The 24,525-nt window shown below is 45.8% G+C and overlaps 1 protein-coding gene across 3 annotated transcripts in view; it reads right to left on the bottom strand.

The window, feature by feature from the left end:
- creb5b (cAMP responsive element binding protein 5b) overlaps positions 1-24,525 on the bottom strand; it is a 473,696-nt gene that overhangs the window by 162,966 nt on the left and 286,205 nt on the right. The window lies entirely within an intron of this gene.

Genomic DNA, 24,525 nt, shown 5'->3' with positions numbered 1-24,525 from the left:
ATGCCACAATCAGCCAGGAGAGGCAGAAGATTCCCTTGATGAGCCAGAGAACGTACTCCTGCTCAATCCTGCCTCGCTTTCTTTTTTAAAAAAATTTTTATTCACACCTCTCTTTCGCTGCTGGGTTTTGCAGCAGCAATTAATTTGAAATTGGGCTTCCAATTACATTGCATGGGCCGTAATTAAACATATCAATTAAGGTTTGATAGCCTTTCATCAGAATTGGATCCTCCACCTGAAATGTCAACTCTGTTTTTTTCTCCACAGATGCTGCCAGATCTGTGATACATCCTACATTTTCTGTTTCAATTTCAAATTTCCAGCCTCCACAGTATTTTGCTTTCACATTAACATTGCCATGGGCAGGAATCGAGTGGTAAGCACACCATTTCTATTTTAACTCCTGCTTTCAGTCATCTTTAGCTGGAAAGAATAAAATTTCCTCATTTATGTTGGCTTTGTAATAATACCCTAAACTGCAATGTATACCACGAATAAATCTGTAAAATCTAACTGAAGAACAGTTAGAAAACTATGGAAAATCAAACCTTTAATTCATCACATAATCAAAAGGTACATATTGCAATATAACATTCGCTTTCAAATACCAGCGGAAACTGAGCACGTACTTCATTCCATCACTTTACATTTTATAAGGCTTGAAATATGCTTTAAATAAAATGAAGCTAAGATTTCAAACTGGAAGTTGTGTGTAAATCAACGAAGGTGAACCTTTTATTTGATTATTTATTTGCAAATATCTCTCTCGCACTCTCTCTCATACCTGTACACAATTCTAATGTGGGCTTGTTTAATCTTGATCTTGATCTCACTTCAGTCCTCTTGACAACTTTTTTTCTGCCTGTCCTGAGAATGTTGGGTGCGATAATAATAATAATCTTTTATTGTCACAAGTATGAAGTTACTGTGAAAAGCCACTAGTCGCCACATTCCAGCGCCTGTTCTATCTAACCAAAATAAAACATAGAGTTCGTTCTGGGCGGGATTAGCAAGGTCATTCCCAGCACTTATCGTGCCAGCAACGACCCCACTAATGTCTTGTTTTTGTGCCCTGGCAGGGAGGGTCCCCAAGGCCGCAGTTAGCTTCATTTCCTGCATTGAGGAGCTCTGAAAGAGATCAGGGACGCCATTTTTAAATGCCTGCCTCTAATTCACTTTCTGACCTTGACTGAAAACTCAGCTTAATTCCTTCACATTAAAGACTGAAAATTCGGCTTAATTCCTTAACATTAAAATCGTCTTCTGTAAGTTGTTGTCAAGGCTCACACGTGGATAATTGATAGTTGAATGAACATAGAACATACAGTGCAGAAGGAGGTGCCTGGAACGCTTTGCCAGCGGAGGTGGTAGAGGCGGGCACAATAGCATCATTTAAGATGCATCTCGGCAGATATATGAACAGGCGGGGAATAGAGGGAAGTAGATCCTTGGAAAATAGGCGACAGATTTAGATAAAAGATCTAGATCAGCGCAGGCTGGGAGGGCCGAAGGGCCTGTTCTTGTGCTGTAATTTTCTTTGTTCTTTGTGTTCTATTCGGCCCATCGAGTCTGCACCGACCCACTTAAGCCCTCACTTCCACCCTATCCCTGTAATACAATAACCCTTTTTTGCTCACTAAGGGCAATTTAGCATGGCCAATCCACCTAACTTGCACATCTTTGGACTGTGGGAGGAAACCGGAGCACCCAGAGGAAACCCACGCACACACGGGGAGAGCGTGCAGACTCCGCACAGACAGTGACCCAAGCCGGGAATCAAACCTGGGACCTTGGCGCTGTGAAGCCACAATGCTATCCACTTGTGCTACCATGTGGCCCTAGAAGATCTAGAGAGTAACCACTGCCATTGCAACTGAAACTCAGTGAGAAAGTCAACACCCAAGGTAGTGTATGAAATGGAAGAGAAAAAGTGAACAAAAAAAGTCTTTATGCACAGCATGTTTCATCTGTACATAGAAATTTAATGCCAAATTATTTACAATTATTATTTTTCCTTTTAAAAAAAAGTTTCTTATTTCCATTTATTAAGGTTTCAATTTTATTACTTGATCTTTTTATCCTCCAAACTTTCTTTGTCCTTCTCGCCAAGAGATGACTCATCTTGGGGAGAGGGTCTATGAGGGAATGTGGCATTTCTTGTTTGCAGTTCTGGTGTAACGTTTGAGTTACCTGACCATTTTCCATGCAACTTCCAGTTTAGGTCAAATTTTATAAAGAGATTTCCCCTCCACCCACCTTAGATAAAGAAAAATAAATTCTCCTTTTTATTGCTCCTTTGTGTCAAGTGCAGCCAGTGGCTCTGAGTGAGGGCCTTTCCAACGATTAAGAGACAAGTAAAACTACCCGCAGTGACTCATGCATTGAATTCTTTGTGGAAAAACATTCTCGATAACAAGTCAGAGATCATGAAAGTGAGATTCCGCCTGTGAGTTACAGCATAGTTGCCATTTTCCACATTTGGAATGAATAGCTCATGCTTCAGATTCCTAAAATCTGTTCATATAGAGATTTCTCAAACACCCTTGATTTCTTCACTGATTTGCTTCTTTTGTGGGGGAACTCCTCACACAGCTTTGAATCCCTGAGAAGCAGCAGAAACGGTAGCAAACTCCCATCCTCTCATATGAGGTACGCCCCAACTTCAGATTCTGGAAATCCTCCAGCTGATCTTTACTGTGTTATGAGACCCTAGGTTACTGCGCGGTCAATTCCAGCCCCACAAACCCCAGAGTCCCAACGCAGGTGAATTAACCAATAATTTCTATAAAGTTTCATTGGCCCTTGACTGCTGCAGTGACTTACATGCACCAGATTTGTACGTGAAACAGCACAATTATTTATTTATCTATAAGAAAAAGAGATACGCCACGCAATAATTATAATAGAATGATGGTCAGCCAATCTACTACTCACCCCCCCTTTTACCATTGCACCCTCTAGCCAAACACACACAAGACAGACACACAAACAGAAGGAGGGAAATAGATAAAAATAATAGAAATTAAAATATGTGATGGAAGATGAGTGTCCTTGCTTTGGATGTTGAAGTTATTGCAACAGCAGGCTGTCCTCCCCAGACGTGGAGTGATTTGAACCAGCGGTTGGATCGTTAATGAGGATCTTCTGGCAGCAGCATTCAGTCAGAACCCCCAGGCTGTAGGATTCACCCTGGGCAGTCACTTTAACTTTTATTAACCTTGGCCTTCACTCCAAAAAAGCAGCATCAGGCCTGTGAATTGCTATTTGTGTCCAACTCCACCAGAATGTCGAACAGCCTTTCTGAAAAGAACAGAGTTCCCCACCTGAGAATTCAAAAAAGGTTTTTAAACAGCCGACCCTGCCTGCAGCTGGTGCTGGGCTGGATTGTCTTTGCAGCTCACACTGACTCTACAGAGAGAAAGGTCTTTACTCAGGACCTTCAGAAAGATTCCATCAGGTAAGAGCGAGAAATCAGAGCTGTAACCCTCCAGCTTCTTTTCAAAATGAAACTAAAAGCAAAACACAGTCCGCAGAGGAAGAAACATTCCAGAACAGTCAGCACCAATCAGAATTAAATAGCAGCTAAGGCCCGGCAATATTTTCACATTAACTTCATTGCAGTGTTAATGTAAGCCTACTTGTGACATTAATAAAGATTATTATTATTGTAAAACAGCTCATTGGTCATCAGCCAAGTCCATCAAGAGGTGTCATCACTGATGTCAGACCAAATAGCACATCCTACTGGAGTGCTAGTTTTTTTAAAATTAAAGGTGAAGTCTATCTTCCAGGTGTAGGTCCCATCAATTGTCAGGTAGAAAAATTGAAATAGCAGAATAACAGAAATTAAAAGGAAAAACAAGGGACAGACAGGGATTAACAGTAGGATCCTTACAACTGACTCAGACTTCAAAGTACCTGTTATAACAATGCATATCACTGACTGCTGCCACCCCTGGTCTTACTACCTGATTATTGATAGTGGGAAAACATACTGCTCAATTCTTGAAGTGTTTATAGTGATATATTGGACTGGACTTTGAGTCTCTGCAGGCAGGAGCCTAGAATGGAGGCAAGAAGGCACAAACCTTTGGTTTCTTGGCTCCAATGTTTTCCCATTCTCGAGACATTTTCATGGAGCCGAGAATCTGAGGTACGGGGGTGGGTGGGGGCATGACTATCTGCCTGCATGTGGCAGGTAGCCAATTGTCCCAATTACTGCTCTTTAAGGACTGCTGGGATTTTCCAGTTGGCCTTCAGGTTCCCGCAGGCAACGAGGGCCACTTTAATTGCCTGGAGGTGGCCTCCCAATGGCAGCACTCCAGATAGTCTTAAAGGCCTGCCTGTCTAGGTGTAGTAGCAGCCACAGTCCATCCTGTGGAATGATAAGCATCCACCACAGTGGTAGTCTGGTTACAAAGGTCTTTTTTTCAGTTACATTTTTACACCATTAGAGAGAGGGCTCCTCCATTTTGGAGTGTCCTTTCCCTCACTTTCCTTCCATGGCTCCTTTCAAGCTGGAATTAATGGCCTTTGGTTGACCATTAGTCCTTAACTGGACAACAACCCTGAGTCCTCTGACCAGTAATTGGCTGCTTCAGAGAAAATTACAATGTTTGCAACTGTGCCGGCTTCTGACCCCCATCTGAGCCTGAGTTGAGGAGCAGACAGAGAAAATCCTGCCCTATATGTTTGCTGAGTAATCTTTAATCATCTGACGCAAGTCTTACTTAAAAGGTGGATGACAGGTTTCCCAGCTGTCACCAGAGAATACAGGGGTAATATCCACAAGATGGAAGTTTGATGGGAGAGAGGGGAAAGCTGAGGGTAAGGTGCAAGGACAGGGTAGGAAGTAGGCTGTGAGGAGAGAGAGTTCCCACAGAGAATTCGAGACCCTCACTGAAAGTCACTAATTTTTGCAGACAATTATTGGCAAAGCCCTGATTGAAAGACACAGGGCGGAATTTTCCATTCTGGAGACCAAGTCCGATGGCAGATGGGAAAGTCAGCGTGATTCCTGCTGCTGGTGGGAATAGATGATTCACCCTTCAGAATATCTACTGACCTAATCCTGAGGGAGCAGCAGGTAGTGACATCCGCAGCAACAGATACGTCTAGATCAGGGATGGGAGCGAGGGGCAACCAGGGTCAGGGATGTCGACTAGGAGGCGGGAGGGGGTTATGATTTGAGAGTGGATCAGTGGGGGCTGATTGGGGGAAAGGAGTTTGATCAGGGGGGTACCGAGAGGAGGGAGGTTAATTGGGTGCATGATTAGGATATGGGGGTTCATTCAGAAGGGGTGCTCAATCAGGTGTTCAATAAGAGGGGAGGATCAGGGTCTTTGGGCGAGCGGGGTTCAAAAAAAGGTGGAATCAATCAGGGGAGTTTAATCGGAGGCAGGGAGGAAGGGGAGGTCGATGGGGGAGGGGTTAGTGGCCACAGTGGCATGGATTGGAGGCCTGGGGACGGAAATGCATCAGGGCCTGGTGATGGTGGGTGGGTCAGGACTTTATTGTGGTGAGAGGGTGCAGTGGAGAACTCGGGGCCTTATGGTGGATTTGGAGGCTTTGGGTGAAAGGCAGACTAGGTGACTATTTTTCCAAATCCATATTTTCTCCACAAGTATGATCTCGACTATTACGTGCCTCCTCTTTTAACCTCAAGCTGAATTTTACACAGAGGTAATGGCCCTGAGCACCAGCTGTGGCGTGCCACAAACAAATTTTACAGTCATCCGGCAGGTAGCTGTCTGAGGTTATGGGTTGCAGCCCCATGTGGAAAGCTGACCTATCTGCAAGAGCTGCCAGTCCGTCAGATGGCCAGCAGCTCCACTTGGAGCGGTGGCCACTGCTGGGACTGAAGTCAGTGCCCGATGAGGAACTGTGATGGAGGACAGAAATTGAGGGAAGTGGAACGATCTCGATGGGGCCTCCTGAAGGGTAGGGCATGATTGGGAGGTCAGGGGTGGTGTGAGGGGGAGGGGCAAGCAGGAGTGGCTATTTCCATTGGTGAGAATCTCCATTGGGAGCAGGATGTTTGAGCAGAGTATAAATCAGGAAATTAGAGGTGCAGATAACAAGGCTACTACAGTAATTGGCAGTAAACTCATCATAAAGACTGGTTAAGATAGTTTTTGAGATCAGTATGTCAAGGAAACAACCAGGAAACAGGTTATTTTAGACCTAGCTTTACGCATTGACTCAGATGTAATTAATAAGCTTGTTCGAAAGGAGCCTCTGAGGAAGAGTAATCATAAAACAGTTGAACTATATATTTAGTGGCTTAGTTAAGTCTGAAACTAGGATCTTGAGCCTATACAAAGTAAACTGCACAGACATGAGGGGCAAGCTGGCTGTGTTAACATGAAAAACTAGTTTAAAATATCTAGCAGTAGATAGACAACAGTAAATATTTAAATAAATAATCCATAATTTGCAATAATTATAATTCCCTTAGGGAATAAAATTCCCGAAGGAAAGATGAAACAAATGTGGCTAAAAAGAGGAATTAAAAATCATGGGCGGGGTTCTCCCCTATCCGGTGGGGCGGGGGGTCCCGGCGGGATGGAGTGGCGTGAACCACTCCGGCGTCGGGCCGTCCCAAAGGTGCGGACGTCTCTGCACCTTTTGGGGCCAAGCCCTAACATTGAGGGGCTAGGCCCGCGCCAGAGTGGTTGGCGCCCTGCCGGCCGGCGGGAACGGCCTTTGGCGCCACGCCAGCCGGGGCCGAAGGGATTTTGCCGGCCGGCGGAAGTCCGCGCATGCGCTGGAGCATCAGAGGCTGCTGACGTCATCCCCGCGCATGCGCAGGGGAGGGGGTCACTTCCGCTTCCACCATCGTGAAGACTATGGCGAAGGCGGAAGGAAAAGAGTCCCCCCACGGCACAGGCCCGCCCACCGATCGGCGGGCCCCGATCGCGGGCCAGGCCACCGTGGGGGCACTCCCGGGGCCAGATCGCGCCCCCCCCCCCCCCCCCCCCAGGACCCCCAGGCCCGCCCGCGTCGCCTGGTCCCGCCAGTAAGGTAGGTGGTTTGATTCCCCCCGGCGGGGGGGTCGGAGAATCTCGCTCCATATTAGATTCAGACCATGAACTGGAATCAGTCAGGCTATGAATTTAAAAGCCCTGTGCTCTCTCAATCGCCCTCAATTTCTCAGGCTCAAAACAGAAAATAAATGGAATCAAAAAACATACCTATGTTTGCCTCTTCAACAGAATCTGCTGCTAATTTTTTAAAATTCACCTACGGGAGGTGGATTTCGCTGACTAGGCCAGCATTTATTGCCCATCTCTAATTACCCTCGTTCAGAAGGAACTTACGAGTCAACCACATTGCTGTGGGTCTGGAGTCACATGTAGGCCAGACCAGGTGTGGATGGCAGATTTCCTTCCCTAAAGGACATTAGTGAACTATATGGATTTTTATGACAACGGATACATGGTCATCATTTGGCTTTTAATCTTTTTTCATTTAATTCAAATTTCACCATCAGCCGTGGTGGGATTTGAAACCGGGGTCCCCAGAGCATTCCCCTGGGTGGCCAGCCTTTTCTTCCATTCCTTTGCCACCTCGTCATACCTGCAGTAAAGCATTTTGAGTGTTTACCCATCCGATACCTGTAAAATGTAGCAGGCAACAAACTGCTGCATATAATTAGCTCTTTAAAAAGCTCACTTGATTGTTAATTTATTATTTCAAAATAGAGGCTGGCTTCTGATTTTGGTGCCCGCTCTCCTTCCGTAACATCTGAGACCGGCATGATGATATATTGTCAACCCAGCGTTATCACGCCCTTTTTTTACTGTTGCATGGGGGATGTCCAATTTGCTGCTATAGAATCTAGCTCACAGAAAGACCATCATTCGAAGTACTCCTCTAAACCATCCTGAGTTGAAACTAAATCACCGTTCCTTCACTGTTGCCAAGTCAAAACCTGGAACTACCTCCCTCGCAGTACTGTGGGTGTATCGACACCATATGAACTGCAGCAGTTCAAGAAGGCAGCTCACCAACATCATCTCAAGGGCAATTAGGGATGGGTAACAAAATGCTTTTATAAAGATGATCCAACACGGTCTCCCACTATTTTCTGGGCTCCTAGCCTCCAAGCCTGTTTCTGAGTGGTGGGAAATAGCCAGCTAATAATAATAATCTTTATTGTCACAAGTAGGCTTACATTAACACTGCAATGATGTTACTGTGAAAAGCCCTTACATTCCTGTGCCTGTTTGGGTACACAGGGGGAGAATTCAGAATGTCCAATTCACCTAACAGCACGTCTTCGGGTCTTTTGGGAGGAAACCAGAGCACCCGGAGGAAACCCATGCAGACACGGGGAGAATGTGCAGACTCCACACAGACAGGAATCGAACCTGGGACGCTGGTGCTGTGTAGCAACAGTTCTAACCACTGTGATATAAGCAGATGGTAACCACTTCTGTAAGTATGTGAAAAGGAAGAGTTTAGCAAGAGCATATCTCTTAGGCCAGAGACATCAGAAATTATAATAGGGAATAAAGAAATGGAAGAGCATTAAATGAATACTTTGGGAAGATACTAACCCATTCAAAACCCACGCAATAACAGCATTAAAATTGGACCCTCTTCATCTGTCTTCACAGTAAAAGACACAAAATACACTCAGGAGATAATAGGGAAACCAAGAGTCTTGTGAAACTGACTGACTTAATAATATTGGTGAAGAAATAGCACTGGAGAAAAAATAGGACTAAATGCTGACAAATCGCATGTTATTGACTGCCGTCAATCAGGGTTTTAGAGATGATTACACAGATAGGGGATGCATTTGTTTTGGTCTCCGAGAATTCCCTGGATCCTAGAAAAGACCCTGTGGATTGGAAGATAGCAAACATAATCTTGCTATTGAAGAAAGGAACAGGAGAGACAAAGCAGAGAACTATAGACCAGTTAGCCTGACATCAGCAGCAAGGAACGTTTATTGTTAGGAACGTGATAACAGGGAAGTTAAAAGATTCACAATAATGGAAGTGAAATAATGTCAGACAAATCTATTTGAATTCTTTGAAGGTGTAACTAGTAAAATGGATTAGATGAAACCAGTGGATATAATGAGTGGGATTTTCCAGCCGGTCCCACTGGAGGTCATCCCCCGTGACAGGTACCCCAGCGGCCGGACGGGTGAGCAACGAAAAAGCTGTCGACATGGACAGGACCAGAAGATCCTGCCAACGGTCAATTGCAAGCCACTTCTATTGTCGGAAAAAACGCTGCGCGGGGGCTGGAAAATCCTGCCCAGTGTGTTTGGATTTGCTGATAATCTAAAGTTAGGTGGGAAGGTAAGCAGTAAGAAAGATACAAAGAAGTTGAAAAAAGATTTAGGAATGTTAAATGAATGGACAAGTAGGTGTTAAATGGAATATAAGAAGGATACACCATCTGTGGTTAACTAATGAAGTTACAGACTGTATCAAATTGAAAGGCGTACAATGTTGATAGATTAGCAGGCTAAAAGATAGGCGAAGATTTAGAAACCTGCAAAAGATGACTAAAAAAACATAAAATTAGAGTATGAGAGAAAACTAGCAAGGAATATAAAAACAGGCAATAAAAGCTACAAACATGTAATAAGAAAAGAGTAGCTAATGTAAGCCTCAGTTCCATTAAGGATACACTGGGAATTAATATGGGAAACAAGGAAATGGCAGAGACATGGAACAAGTATTTTGCATCTGTCTTCACAGAAGACCCAAAAAACATCACAATAAAGTAGAAAATCAAGATGCGAAAGGGAGGGAGGAACTAAAAACAGTTACGATCATGAGACAAAAAAGTACGACGAAAATGGGACTTGAGGCTGACAAATCCCCTGGACCTGATGGCAAGGAAGTAATAGCAGGACGTTTAGAAAATCATAATGTAGTCAGGCAGAGTCAATATGATTTTGTGAAGGTCCTTTTAGGCTGTAACCAGCAGAGTGGATCACAGAATTGATGCAGCACAGAACATGGCCATTCTGCCCGTCATGTAAGTTCTCTGAATGAACATTGCACGTAGTGCCATTCCCCACCTTCTCCTTGTAATCCTGCATATTTTTCCTTTTCTTATAATAATCCAGTTCCCTCTTGAATGCCTCAATTGAACGTGACTCAAGCACACTCTCACACGGTGCATCCCAGATCTTAAGCACTCACTGCATGGAAAGGTTTCTCCTCAGGTCTCCATTGTTTCTTTTGCCAATTACCGTAAGTCTATGCCATCTCGCTCTCAATCTTTCCACCAATGGGAACAGTTCACCCTAGCTACTCTGTCCAGATCACATATGATTTTGACCACCTCGATCAAGTCTCTTTTTAACCTTCCCTTCTCCAAAGGAAAACAGTCCCAACTTCTCCTATCTATCTACATAATCAAAGTTCTTCATGAATGGACCATTCCTATGAATCTTTTCTGCACTCTCTCGCCTTCTCTTCATAAACTGGTGCCCAGACTTGGCTCAATACTCCAGCTGAGGCAGAACCAGTGCTTTCCACAGGTTTAACATTACCTCTTTGTTCTTGTACTCTACGTCCCTATTAGTAGAACCTAGGATGCTGTTTGCTTTATTACCCACTCTCTCATCCTGTCCTGCCACCTTCAATGCCTCATGTACATATACACTCAGGTATTCCTGCACACCCTTTAAATTGTACCCTTTATTTTATACTGTCTATCCATGTTCTTCCGACCAAAAAAAGAATCACTTCATACTCCTCTGCATTGTACATCATCTGCTTGTCCGCCCATTCCACCAACTTCTCTTGTCTTTTTGAAGTTCTACACTATCCCCCTTGTAGTTCACAACACGTCCACGTTTTGTATCAGCTGCAAAATTTGAAATTGTGACCTGGATACCAAGGTCTAAGTCATTAATATATACCAGGAAAAGTTTCCATTACAAATCTCCCTCCAGTCTGAAAAACAACTATTAACCACGATCCTATGTTTCCCGTCAATTAGCCAATTTAATATCCATGTTGTTGCTGTCCTTTATTATTCCATGAATAATAACTTTGTACACAACTTTGATGTGCAAGAATGGACGCGATCGAATGGCCTTGTCGTGACTGACTCGGTGCCCGACATGATTTTGCATTAAGAAATCCATGTTGACTCTCTTTAATCAACTCAGTTTTGCCTGTGACTATTAAGTTTGTTGCAAATTATTAGTCTGAGTTTTGGCTGCCCACCCGGTAGGATTTGAAGCGGGGTAAGAGTATGAAATTGCATGGAAAGAATTCCATCCGGGATCCCGCCTGCCCTGAATTGTAAGTCATTTTATGGTAGGGCGGCAGGGCCTTTGGACAGGCAGCTCACCTTTGCCCCAATTAAGGCCCTTAAGTGATCAGTTAATGGTCAAGCCCCGTCATCCTAGAAATTCAGTTTATTGTTTCGAGAAGTTAACTGACTGGCCAATAGTTGCTTGGCTTATCCTTACACCCTTTTTTGAACAATGTGTGCCATTTGCAATTCTCCAGTCCTCTGTCACCACCCCTGAGTCGAAGGAACTTTTGCCCAGTGCCTCCACAATTTCCACTCTCACTTCTCACTTCCATCAGAATCCTTGGATGAATTTCAACCGGTCCTGGTGCCTCAGCAACTTTAAGTGCAGACAGCCTATCCAATACCACCTCTTTATTAATTTTAACTCTCCAAGTGTCTGAATTTCTTCCTCTTTCTCCATGAGTGGAATGTAAAAATAATGTTTTATTGCATGTATATAGTGCGCAGATAAGAGCTGGAATCTGGGGCAGAGGCCCGAATTCTCCGTCACCCAGGAATCGGCGGGGGCGGGATTCATGCCGCGCCGGTCGGCGGGCCCCCCGTGGCATTTCTCCGGCCCGCGATGGGCCGAAGTCCCGCCGGTGGGAGTGGCCTGTCAGCTTTGGTGCCGGCGGGATTTGCGCCACGGGCGGGCTCCGGCGTCCTGGGGGGGGGGGGGGGGGGGGGGGGGGGGGCAATCTGACCCCGGGGGGTGCCCCCACGGTGGCCTGGCCCGTGATCGGGGCCCACCGATCAGCGGGCGGGCCTGCGCCATGGGGGCACTCTTTTTCTTCCGCCCACCATGGCCTTCACCATGGCAGGGACGGAAGAGACCCCCTCTCCTGTGCATGGGCCAGTATGACGTCAGCAGCCGCTCTGCACCGGCGCATGCACGGACTTCCGCCGGCCGGCGAAGGCCTTTCGGCCCCAGTTGGCATGGCGTCAAAGGCCGTTCGCGGCGGTTGGCAGAGCGCCAACCATTCTGGCACGGGCCTAGCCCCTCAATGTGAGGGCTTGGCCCCTAAAGGTGCGGAAAATTCCGCACCTTTGGGGAGGCCCGACGCCGGAGTGGTTGACGCCACTCCAATATGCCGGGACCTCCTGCCCCGCCGGGTAGGGGAGAATCCCGGCCCTGGTGTACAATTTTCAGTTCTTTACCCAAGATAAAATATACTTGTCTTGGAAGAAATGCCCAAAGGTTCACCAGTGACTAGATTTACTCAAGGGATGACTGGTTAGTCCTGTGAGGAGTGATCGACTGGACTAGGTTTATATTATTTAGAAGAATGAGAGATTATCTTAGTCATTGAATTTTACAGCACACAATGAGGCCCATCAGCCCATCATGTCTGTGCCAGCCATCAAACTCCCATCTATTCTAATCTCATTTTCCAACACTTGGTCCGTAGACTTGCATGCTAGGGTGTTTCACGTGCTCATCTAAATGCTACTAAATGCGGTGAGAGTGCCTGTCTCTACCACTCTTCCAGGCAGAGAGTTCCTGATGTCCACCACCCTTTGGGTGAAAAGGTTTTTCCTCAAATCCCCTCTAAATCTCCCTGTCCTTACCGTAAATCTATCCCCCCGCACGCCCACCCCCCCAACCCCCGCCTAGTTATTAACCCCTCTACTATGGGGAGAGGTTTCTTCCTGTCTATAACTCTCAGAATTTTGTACACCTCGATGAGGTCTCCCCTCAGCCTTCTGTCCTCTCATCAACCCCAGTCTACTCAGCCCCTTTTCATAGCTGAAACGCTCTTACTGAAACATAAGGGTTTGACGGGATAGATGTTTCATCTGACTGAGTTTAGAGCAAGGTTTCAAAGTTACAGAATAAAGGGTTGGACATTTAGGATGGATAATAGACAGAGGGGTTCACAGTCAATGTGGATGCTAAGAAAACTGGATCCGGTTTCACTGCTGCCTTGCTGTGATGTCAACGGGGATTAATTCCTCACGTCTCTTGTAAAATTCAAGTTTCCTGACAGATGTACTCCTATGCTGCAACCTAGCTGATATTTCAATGATGACTTGTGGCTACCTGAAATGACATTGTCTGAAAGTAAAATGCGGTTATAAGCATCACAACTATAGAGTGGCAGCTGCAAAAACCTCCCCGGTGCTTATCTGGTGAAATGAATGTTGTACACATTTGAGCAAGGTCCGCATATTAACCGTGCTGTCTACATATGTTACAATTCGCTTGGGGGGAATTATAAACCAAGGTAACAAAATTTGAATATCGTTGATGTACCATCGATTGTACGCGAGGCGAGTGATTTACCAAAGTCTGGCTTTAATTGACTAGAACACAGCTCTGCGATCATCTACAGTGGAAAGGGACGATCGTCAGGCGTCTGAGCATTTATACCTCGTTAATAGAGGCGTGGTTAACTCAGCCTCTCGGCCAATCGGTCGAGAGGCAAATGACCGACCAGGGCCAATGGTAAGCCGACGTTCTGGCCCAATGGCAGACGAGTATGCAGATCATATCACCACAATCATTGAAAAGAGAGCCACGTTGCCAACGTTATTTGTCTTGCACTCATGAGGACAAATGCAAGAATGCCCAGTTTCAAAAGATCGCAACAATTTATGCGACAGGGGAAAAAGGATACGGATTGGTTGGCAAGTTGATGCTGATTGTCAGAGGCTTGGCATTCTGGTGTTCGTCCTGGGAAGTGCCAGATGAAAAGCTTCAGCAACATGTCTCTCTTTTCAGCAATATGTTCTGTACGACACAGTGAATATTTGATAATCAAATTTACTGAAAAAGCCCCAACAGAAAAAAAAATGATCAACAAGGTTCCATTTTTCATTGCTTTTACTTTAACAAGAATCAGAAGCAATGCAAATTCACCTGCATTAAAAGACAAATGATAATTCATATAAAAATGTAAATTCACTTTAAATAGTTGATACAATATGGATACGTCTTCATCAACTACAAGCAACCACGTCACTCCTTTCAGACTGTGGCACTACCTAGGTACACGGTTCCAGAATATGCTGGTTTTTATTCATACTAAGTAGGACAGGTGGCCTTTCTGGCAACAGTTCCCAACTCCTGAGTTTCATGAGTACAATATCTTCAGCAAGGCACACTTCTAAAATCCTCTCTGCATAGGGTCACAGCAGTCCTTATAGTGTAGTTTTCCAGAGTTTATTTTTTAACTGACCAACCAATAACACCTCAGTTAATGTTTGGCCACTTCTGGGAACACACCCGGTTCTTTAGCAACTTTGAGCTGTTCACATAACTTTTCACATCTTAGACACTTTTAGCCAGCTTGCATGACTTTTAAGGGGCATCTTGTCAAATACATGAATAGGATGGGAATAGGGGGATACGGACCCCGGAAGTGTAGAAGATTTTGGTTTAGATGGGCAGCATGGTTGGCGCAGGCTTGGAGGGCCGAAGGGCCTGTTCCTGTGCTGTACTTTTCTTTGTTCTTTGTTCTTTGTACCTCCAAAAACTGGAGTTGATTTTAACATGCACACAGACGGGATTAATCAAATTGGTATGATTAGCCTCGAGAGAGAGTTCATTAAATGTATTAGAGACTGTTTCTTGGAACAATATGTTGTGGAACCAACAAGGGATCAGGCTCCTTTGGGTTTGGTATTGTATACTGAGGAGGGATTAATTGATAAAGGCAAATTACTGCGGATGCTGGAATCCGAAACCAAAAAGAAAATGCTGGAAAATCTCAGCAGGTCTGGATTAATTGATGACGTCACAGTTAAGGGAATAGTGTTCTTAGTATGATAGAATTCAAAATTCAGTTTGGAGGTGAGAAAGTGGAGTACCACACTAGTGACTGGAATTAAACAAAGGTAGTTACATAGGAATGAGGACAGATTTGGCTGGAGTGGAGTGAAGGTTAAAAGATAGGACAGCTGGTGAGCTGTGGCAGTTGTTTAAGCACCTACTCAATTCCTCAGAAGTAAAGTATATTCCAGAGATGAAGAAAGATGGTAAGAAGGATAAAAAAAAACACCGATGGCTAAGCAAGGAGGTTAAGGACAACATAAAGACTAAAACTAAGGTATACCATGTTGCAAAGGGCAGTGGCAGGCTGGAAGATTGGAAAAATTTCAAACATAAACAAAAGGTTACTAAAAACGTCAGGCGGGATTCTCTGATCCCCGTCGGGTCGGAGAATCGCTGGGGGTTGGCGTGAATCCTGCCCCCGTCGGCCGCCAAATTCTCCGGCCCTCCAAAAGTCGGCGAGGCGTAAGTCGTGCTGCCCGCCCCAGTGAATGGCGGGAACCGGCGCGACTCAATGGGCCCTGCGGCTGCCCGAAGTCTCTGGCCCGCGATGGACCGAAGTCCCGCTGGTTTTTTGCCGGTCCCGCCGGTGTGGATCAGACTAGGTCCCTTACTGGTGGGACCTGGCGGCGTGGGCGGGCTCCAGGGGCGTGGGCGGGCTCCAGGGGCGTGGGCGGGCTCCAGGTTCCTGGGGGGTCGCGGGGAAACCCGGGGTGTGCCCCCACGGTGAACTGGCCCGCGATCAGGGCCCGCCGATCGGCCGGCGGGCCTGTGCCGTGGGGGCACTCTTTTACTACGCGTCGGCCGTGTCAGCCTCCGCGATGGCCAACGCGTAGGTGACCCCCGCCCTGCACGGGGATGATGTCAGTGGACGCTGACTCACCCGCGCATGCGCGGACTCTCGCCGGCCGGCGGAGTCCCTTCGGCCCCGGCTTGCGTGGCGCCAAAGGCCTTCCATGCCGGCCGGCGGGGCGCAAAATACTCCAGCACCGGCCTAGCCCCTGAAGGTGCAGAGGATTCCACACCTTTGGGGCGGGCCGACGCCGGAGTGGTTCACGCCACTCCGTCCCGCCGGGACTCCCCGCCCCGCCGGGTACGGGAGAATCCCGCCCGTTGTCTCTTTATTTCTGACTCGACTCCAGGTATAATTCTGGAATTGTTGCTGGACTTTTTCCAATATTAATAGATTATTCCCACAGCATACACAGCATTCTCGAGTACAACAGTGTGAACTCAATGAGGCTGTGTCCTTGGACAGAGCCTTGCTCAACAGGAGTGCAGACCAAAAAATCCTTCCCAATTTCAGTCATTAATTCTCTGGGCCCAGTTCTCTGATCTGCACTTCTGTCAAGTTAGGCTCCATACCATGAAGGTAGGCACACCCAACTTAAACATCATATTCCTTGCTTTATTCTCTTTCTTTTGTGATGAAGCCCAGTATCCCATTATAAAGTCTATATTGGACAACAGATACTTTTCACAAGAACATGCTGCCTCCCCCTATAACTTTACATCTTTTGCTTACTCTGTATCTGATAATGGGCACAAACAATTTTCCTGAAATTATTGTTAAACTTACTCGCTTGTAGTTACTGGTTTGTCCCCTCCCCTTTTTGAATAATTGTGTAACTTTTGTCACTTTCAATTCTCCAACGTTAGCTCCAAGTCCAGTGAGGTTTGAAAATTTACCAGTCAGGCATGCTGATTTATCCATCGATTTATTTTATGTACCTCTAATGGAAACAGTCTGGGCCTGAATATTTATTTGCCTGAAATTCCAATATTTCTTTAATCATTGGGCCAAATTGTGAATTTTTCTTGTAAATGTCCTCTCCTGAATCTGGTGCACAGAGTTGGGTAAATTTCTGACTCCACAAACTCGACTTGGGGCAAACTTTCCCCTTAAAAGGCCCACCTCAGTACTAGTGGCTTTCTGCAGTTATAATTAAAACAGTAAGGCCCCAAGCCATCACCCTCCCCTCAAACCCCCTCACTCACCCGTACACCCTCCATGCCCCACCCATGCCAATTCTTGCTGGCTCAGGTCTCCTACGCCTTATCCTGCTAACCTATTCCCATGCCCATCTTCAATGGCCCCTTACAGCCATTTATAGGACCCCTTGTAGGACAGAGGATTGAATCAATTGACACCGTGACAATTCCACAGACTTTATCCACATTTTAGACACATTCATGCCCAATCTTAACAATTCCAAAGGGGTATCTGACCTCTCAGAAGAACTCTGATAGGTTTAGATCTTTCCTCAAATTTGTAAAATATGCAAGTCGTGTTCCAGGAACCTTGGTGACAGAAATTGCTTCTGATTGAAAGCAGCTGTTAGTTTATATATGACTTTGGTCAAAATGCACTGAAGAATCACAGAATTGTTATGGAGTAGAAGGAGGCTATTTGGCCCATTGTGTTTGCACTTGTTCTCCAAATGAGTATTGCGACCTAGTGCCAGTCCCTACCTTTTCCCAATACATCTGCACATTGTTTCTATTCAAGCCATCATCTAACGCCCTCTTGGATGCCTCGATTCAACCTGCCTCCACCACGATTCCACGCAGTGTGTTCCAGTGCATTATGTGAGGAAAAAAAATTTCCTCACATAACTTTTGCAAATCACTTTCACTCTGTACCCTCTAATTCTTGATCCTTTTCAGAGCAGGACCAGTTTCTCCCGATCTACTCTGTCCAGCCTCCTCCTGATTTGGAACATCAAACCTCCTCTTAGCCTTCTTCTCTCCAAGGAGAGCATTCCCAACCTTTCCAATCTATCCTCTTAACTGCAGTACTGAGCACAGTTCTAGTTTCCATACTATAGAATAAAAAAGATATTGAAACACCGGAGAAAGCATAAAAAAGATTTTCAAAGATGGTGTCAGAACTGGAGAGATTATAGCTATTTGGAAAAATTGAGCAGGCTGGGGCTTTCTTTCTTTTGGACGGAGAAGACTTGGAGATGACCGGCAAAAGGCTTTAAAATTATAAACAGCTTGGACGGGATAAATGTGGAGAGAAAGTTCCTGCTTGTGAGAGGATCCAAAACGAAGTGACACAAATACAAGATAGTCACTAATAAACCCAAGGAGAACTCTTGTTACTCAGAGAATGGTTAGAATGTGAAGCTCTCCACCACCGGATGTAATTGAGACAAATAGTTTAGATGCTTTCAAGTGGAAACTGGACAACCCAGAAGAGAAAAGGGAATAGAAAAATGATCTGAACGTCTTAGATAAGGTAACTGGCAGGAGACTTATGTGAATTTATAAACACCAGCGCAGTTACATTGGGGGCAAAATAGCCTGATTCTGTGCTTTATCATCTCTGAATGACTATGGAACTGGAGACAATGCTCTGGAAATTTCAATTCCTCACTCTTTTACTGAGTCATATTTTGCTGTGTCAAATCTGCTTCCCCTTAAATAGTGCACGATACCAATGTAAGAACATAAGAAACAGGAGTGGGAGTAGCCTGTCTAGCTTGCTCCACCATTCAATAATATCATGGCTGATCTTGGGCTTCAATTCCACCTTCTTGCAATCCTCATAGCCTTGATTCCCTGAGAGACCAAAAATCTGTCTATCCCAGCTTTAAATGTATTCAATGATGGAGCATGCATAATCCTCTCAGGTAGCGATTTCCAGAGATTCACAACCCTTTGAATGCAGAAATCTCTCCATATCTCAGTCCTAAATGATCAGCCCATATCCTGCAACTGTGCACGTATGTTCCAGATTCCCCAGCCAGCGAAAACAACTTCTCAATGTCGACCCTGTCAATTCCCTTCAGAATTTTATACATTTCAAAGAGATCGCCTCTCATTCTTGTAAATTCCAGAGAATATTAATGCACGGTGTGATACCAATGGTAATCCTAAAATCACTAAGCTTGAGGGCCTGCTTATTTATACCTCTTAATTTATTCAACTACTTTCATAAGAATTGATCTTGCATTTTTCGATAAATTATTGTCCAAATAAACTGTAACTTCCAGCTGTTGTTCTTGCCTTTTAATTAGTCATTCCATCTGCTTTGTTATATTCCTTACCCTGGGACCAAAAATGTAGCTCACTATTTTGAGTCTTAGCTGAAAAAACAGTTGACTTTTAAAAATATTCATTCATAAGATGAGGGTGTCGCTGGATCCGCCAGCATTTATTGCTAATCCTTAATTGCCCTTGTGAAGGTAGTGGTGTGCTGTTTTCTTGAAATGATACAGTACATGTGTATATGTGTTGTAGGAACACCCACGAGGCTGTTCTAGGATTTTGGTCCAGTGCCAGTGATATTAGTGGATGGGGTGCCAATTAAGTGGGCTGCTATGTCCTAGACGGTGTTGAGCTTCTCGAGTCTTGTTGGAACTACATTCATTTCGCGAAGTGGAGAGTTTTCCATCACAATCCTGACTTGTGCCTTGTAGATGGTGGCAGGCTTTGGGGAGTCTGGAGATGAGTTACTCTCCATCTTGGCCCTTGTAGCCACAGCATTTATATGGCTGGTATAGTTGGTTCTGATCAATGGTAACTCCTAGGGTGTTCATAGTAAGGGATTCTGTGATGGTAATGCCATTGAATATCAAGGGAAGATGGTTAGATTCTCTCCTGTTGGAGATGGCCACTGCTTGGAACGTGTGTGGCACAAATGTTACTTTCCATTAGCATTCAGAGGAAGGTAAATTCATAAAATACTCCAAACAACCCAATCTTTCTAATTGGAGTGAGCACAGAGATTGGATTAATTAGTGACTGATCCTCTGGGAAAGAGTGATCGCAATATGATAGAAAATGCTGGATAAATTCAGCAGGCCACATCTATGGAGAGAAGCAGAGTTACTCCTGATCAAAATTATTCTTCTACAGATCAGAAACCATGGGCGGGATTCTCTGATGCCAGGAAGCAATTCTCCGCAGAGCGGAGAATCAACGACATTGGGGCCGGCGTGGTTGGCACGGCGCCAGTCGGGGTATGCGACGACTCTCCCGCCCGGGCTGGCACGGCCGGCGCGCCAATTCTCCGGCCCACATGGGCCGAGCGGCCGTTATCAAAAAGCCAAGTCCCGCCGGCGCCGTTCTAACATCATCTGAGCCGGTGGGACCTCGGCGATGAAGGGTCCAGGAGCAGCCTGTGGGGAGGGAGGGTGGGTCCGACCCCGGGGGAGCCTCCATAGTGACCTGACCCGCGATTGGGGCCCACCAATCGGCAAGCCGGCCTCTCTGTCCCCTGGCCTCTTTTCCTCCGCACCGGCTCCTGAAGACCTGTGCCATTTGGCTTTGGAGCCGGCGGTGGAAGAAGCCACTGCACTTGCATTAGTTGGCGCCGGCCCAACTGTGCATGCACAGACCCCGCGGCGCCGGATTCAGGCTGGAATCGGCAGCTGGGGCGGCGTGGGCCACTCCAGTGCCGTGCCAGCCCTATGTGAGCTACAGAATGGGGTCCCGGAACGGGCGCCGACGACGGCGTAAAACACTCTCGTTTTTACGCCGGCGTCGGCACTTAGCCGCCCGATGGGAGAATCCCGCCCATTAACTCTGTTTCTCTCTATAGATGCTACCCTGACTTGCTGAGTTTATCCAGCATTTTCTATTTGTATTTCAGATTTCCAGCATCCTCAGTATTTTGCTTTTATTGTTAGTATGATAGGATTTCAAACTGACTTTGAAAGTACTGTACATAAATCTGAAATTAGAGCTCTGAATCTAAATAAAGGCAATTACAGTGGAATGAGGGGTGAATTGACTGAGGTAGATAGGGAAATTATGTGTGTAGACTGCACATGGTCAGTGACCCGGGGCAGGGATCAAATCCGAGGCTTCAGTGCCGCCTCAACATGTTTAATTGGCCTGAAAATTGGTGCGGGCCAGTTCCAAGGCAAACAATTTCCGAAGAAGATAAAAGAGGATGGGAAACAGTGGCAGGATGTTTGGCAGCACAAAAATGGCCAAGGCCATTTCTTTTACAGGCTGGCTTCTGTATGAGCCTGATTCATATCTGGAAACTCCAATCCAAGAACTCTGCAAAGGGATATTGACAAGTTAAGTCTGTGTACGGAGGGATGGAAGGTCAAGAAGTCTGAGGTTATTCACTTTGGTGGGAAGAATAGTGATGCACTATCAATTACGCAAAGACCAGAGTAGGATGTAATCGAGGCTTTATTACGCTGAGATGTGTGGCCTCCTACAGCAGCTGACAAAATGGCTGCTGTACGGGGAGCACACATATTTATACTCTGCCTACTGGGACTACAGGTAGGCAGGGACTACCCCCGTACCTGTAGTACAGGGGCCTTACCGTAAAGCACCTATATCAACATCCTATATATACAATATACACATCAGTGGTGACTACCACGAATAGAAAAATTGAATTAGCTAAAAATTGGTCAATGGCACTGTTTAATTACAGTAAGAAGTCTTACAACACCAGGTTAAAGTCCAACAGGTTTGTTTCAAACACGAGCTTTCGGAGCACGGCTCCTTCTTCATTCACCTGAAGAAGGAGCCGTGCTCCGAAAGCTCGTGTTTGAAACAAACCTGTTGGACTTTAACCTGGTGTTGTAAGACTCCTTACTGTGCTCACCCCAGTCCAACGCCGGCATCTCCACATCATGACTGTTTAATTAGACATGGGAGATGAGGGTCATGACTACTTGTGCCATTGGTTTGGAAGTAGGTAGCATGCAAATGTCATATTGCCACTGCCTTCACCTGAGCACAGAGCCAAGCATACTCTATGCTGCTGGCTGTTTTTTGCTCAGCACAGAGGCAAAGTGTGTGCAAATGGCATGTGATGCAGCCAATTTACTGTTCTGAAAGGCAGTTCTCCTGAAAGGAAAGCTGCATTGAATTACAGGATGCTGCTGAATACTGTTACAATTGTTACAAAAATGGATCACAGAGAAGGGTCCAGGATCTTGGATGTGGTGGTAGTGAATAGGAGGAAAGATATTGTGGCTCTGGAGGGAGCCAGGAGGCCATCAAGGACAACCTTCAGAAGACACTGAAAAGTAGTTGGCCAAGAATATCAATTCCTGGTCTCTGACCTTGCCAAATTGTGCCACGAAAGGTGTATTGACTTCACATGGATGGTGAAAGTAGGTGAATGAAGCTACACATTACACCTTCCACCCATTGCTCCACCAGCTTCTCAACTAGGTAATGGCACAAATCACTCACCCTGCTTCAGTCCCTGGCAATCAGGACATAATATCCAGATACTCCATCTCACAAAGCTGCCAATCTCACACATACCTCCAGCTACCTTCACATTACTCCAGTTATTTGGTTATAGCAGGCATACCACTCACATGCAGTGTAAACAATTACTGACATTCTTCATTCCCTCTTGGAGGACAGGTTGGTAAATAATAGAAGGAAGCGGAGCAGAAGTAGCAGGGGGAAGGAATACCTGTAGCTCCCAAGCACTATGGAGGAGACGGTATGCAGAATCATGGGCCTGCACCCTGATTTCAAATACCAAAGCACTGCCAGCTGTCCGACTAATAAAGAGGTCCAGCCACTTGATCCGAAACACTCAGCCGCTGGCTCAGATACTGGCACGGCATGAACCTTGGAAGATAGAGGTTGAGGATCAAAATACGATAAGCCACAAGCATGGGCTGGAGCCAGGCCAGGAAAAGAATGTTTTTTTTCAATTTACCAGAAGGCAAGGTTTCAGAGGAGTTCTGCTACCAGGGACTCAGATGAGGATTTCAATGAGACAGCATTGAGGAGAACGCTGATAAGGGAGCACACAAGGATGCTGGGTACATTGGCTGGCCTGCAAAACAGTCTCCTGTCACTGTCAAGGAGCATGGAGAAATCCAAAGTTGACAAAGGGTATCATATACAGCTCCCCTCTCCATAGCCTCTGTTCCATCTCCCTGTCTTTTACAGCCCCAGAGGCACTGCCACTGCTGACCAGCCTCCCCGAACAGGCGCCGGAATGTGGCAACTAGGGGCTTTTCACAGTAACTTCATTTGAAGCCTACTTGTGACAATAAGCGATTTTCATTTCATTTCATATCAGTTGCATCTTTTGCGTGATCACTAATAGAGCACCAAATCCTCTGCCTTCCTTGTGAGGATAAACTCAGGAACTCACCATAACACCTCCAAAAACACCCCATAGTACTCCCGAGACCTTGCATTGGTAGAAGTTAACCTGAATTACCTTGCCAGCACGTTTGGTACCTGATCCCTTAAGTAACATTTGTTTTCGTTTCTCTTGTAGGAAATGCTTGTTCTTTGACGAGTGACAAGTGAATTTGTCTAATGAGCCCACGTGATCCAAATTTTGAAGTCGGGCAGTCCATCAACTTGTATAGTTCATGACTCTTTGTAACTCTCCATCCCAGAGGTAAGAGGATGCTCAGTAATTGAGTATCAAGCTGACACTGCTGGATTCTTTGACTCTCAGGAAGTCAAGGAAGATGGTGTTTGGGCAAGAAAGTTGAGTTCCAGGTCAAGGGTTAACCATAATGTCACAATGGTGGAAGAGGTTGTGGAGCTGTATGGCTTACTCTTGGCCCTAGTTGTTATATTTTTATGAGCGATATGGAGTCCCAGGTTCATTCATAGAAAGATTCAGAGTAATTCTAGTAGTGAGTGACTATGTGCCGCACTTTGTGGCCTGGGATTGGGAAGAGTGGGAGGGAATGAGACACCCTGAGTAAGAAAGGGAGACCCTAGTCACACGTCCCATTCATAGATCCCCACTCAAACTGACCTTGCTCATCCTGCCAGATTGCCAGCTTGCAATTCTGAAATCTGTAGCATAAATGTCAGATCCCAAACAAGTACCTCTGAAGCGCAATGTGTGGAGGCTAATTAAAAGTTTTGAGGCTCAAATAAATTTTTTGAATAACTGCACAACATTTCTTGAACAAATTCTGTTGAGGCACTGGATTAGAACGGCTTGTTCTATTCAACTGCACATCATTGCAAAATGTAATGTTGGAGGTAAAAATCATTCAAAAAGGATTATGGGCTGGATTTAGTCGGCCTGAGGGAGGGTCTCACCCAACAGTCAGAGAATCAGTGGGGAACCCCATTCAGTTCAATGGGGCGTCTCAATCAGGGGCCATTGTTGGGCCTTCCGAGGATTTAGACCCCTGGCGGTGGACGTCTTGCTGACGAAGAGCTGCCAGATAACCAGAGACTGGCAACTCTTTATTACTTGTTAGCACCGCCAAGAATAGTGGCAACTGTCGGCAATGCACCCACCAGAGGTCCAGTGTCATTGAGGGACCAAAGATAAATGGAGGTGGGATTGAGATCACAAGGTGGGGGTTAGGGGAAAGTGGTCAGGGTATCTGAGGCCACAGCAGGTACTGAGTGTCTGATAATGAGGGATTCCCCACTCCCAACCCCTGGGAGGCTGCTGGCAAATCCAATAGGGTTTCTGGGTGGCTGTCGGGAGATGTGGGAAAATCTTGCAGCTTCTATTTAATCCCTGAGCCGTCACCGAA

Source organism: Scyliorhinus canicula, chromosome 5 (assembly GCF_902713615.1).
Source record: "Scyliorhinus canicula chromosome 5, sScyCan1.1, whole genome shotgun sequence".
NCBI lineage: Eukaryota > Metazoa > Chordata > Chondrichthyes > Carcharhiniformes > Scyliorhinidae > Scyliorhinus > Scyliorhinus canicula.
This window is presented reverse-complemented; position numbering and strand designations above follow the sequence as displayed.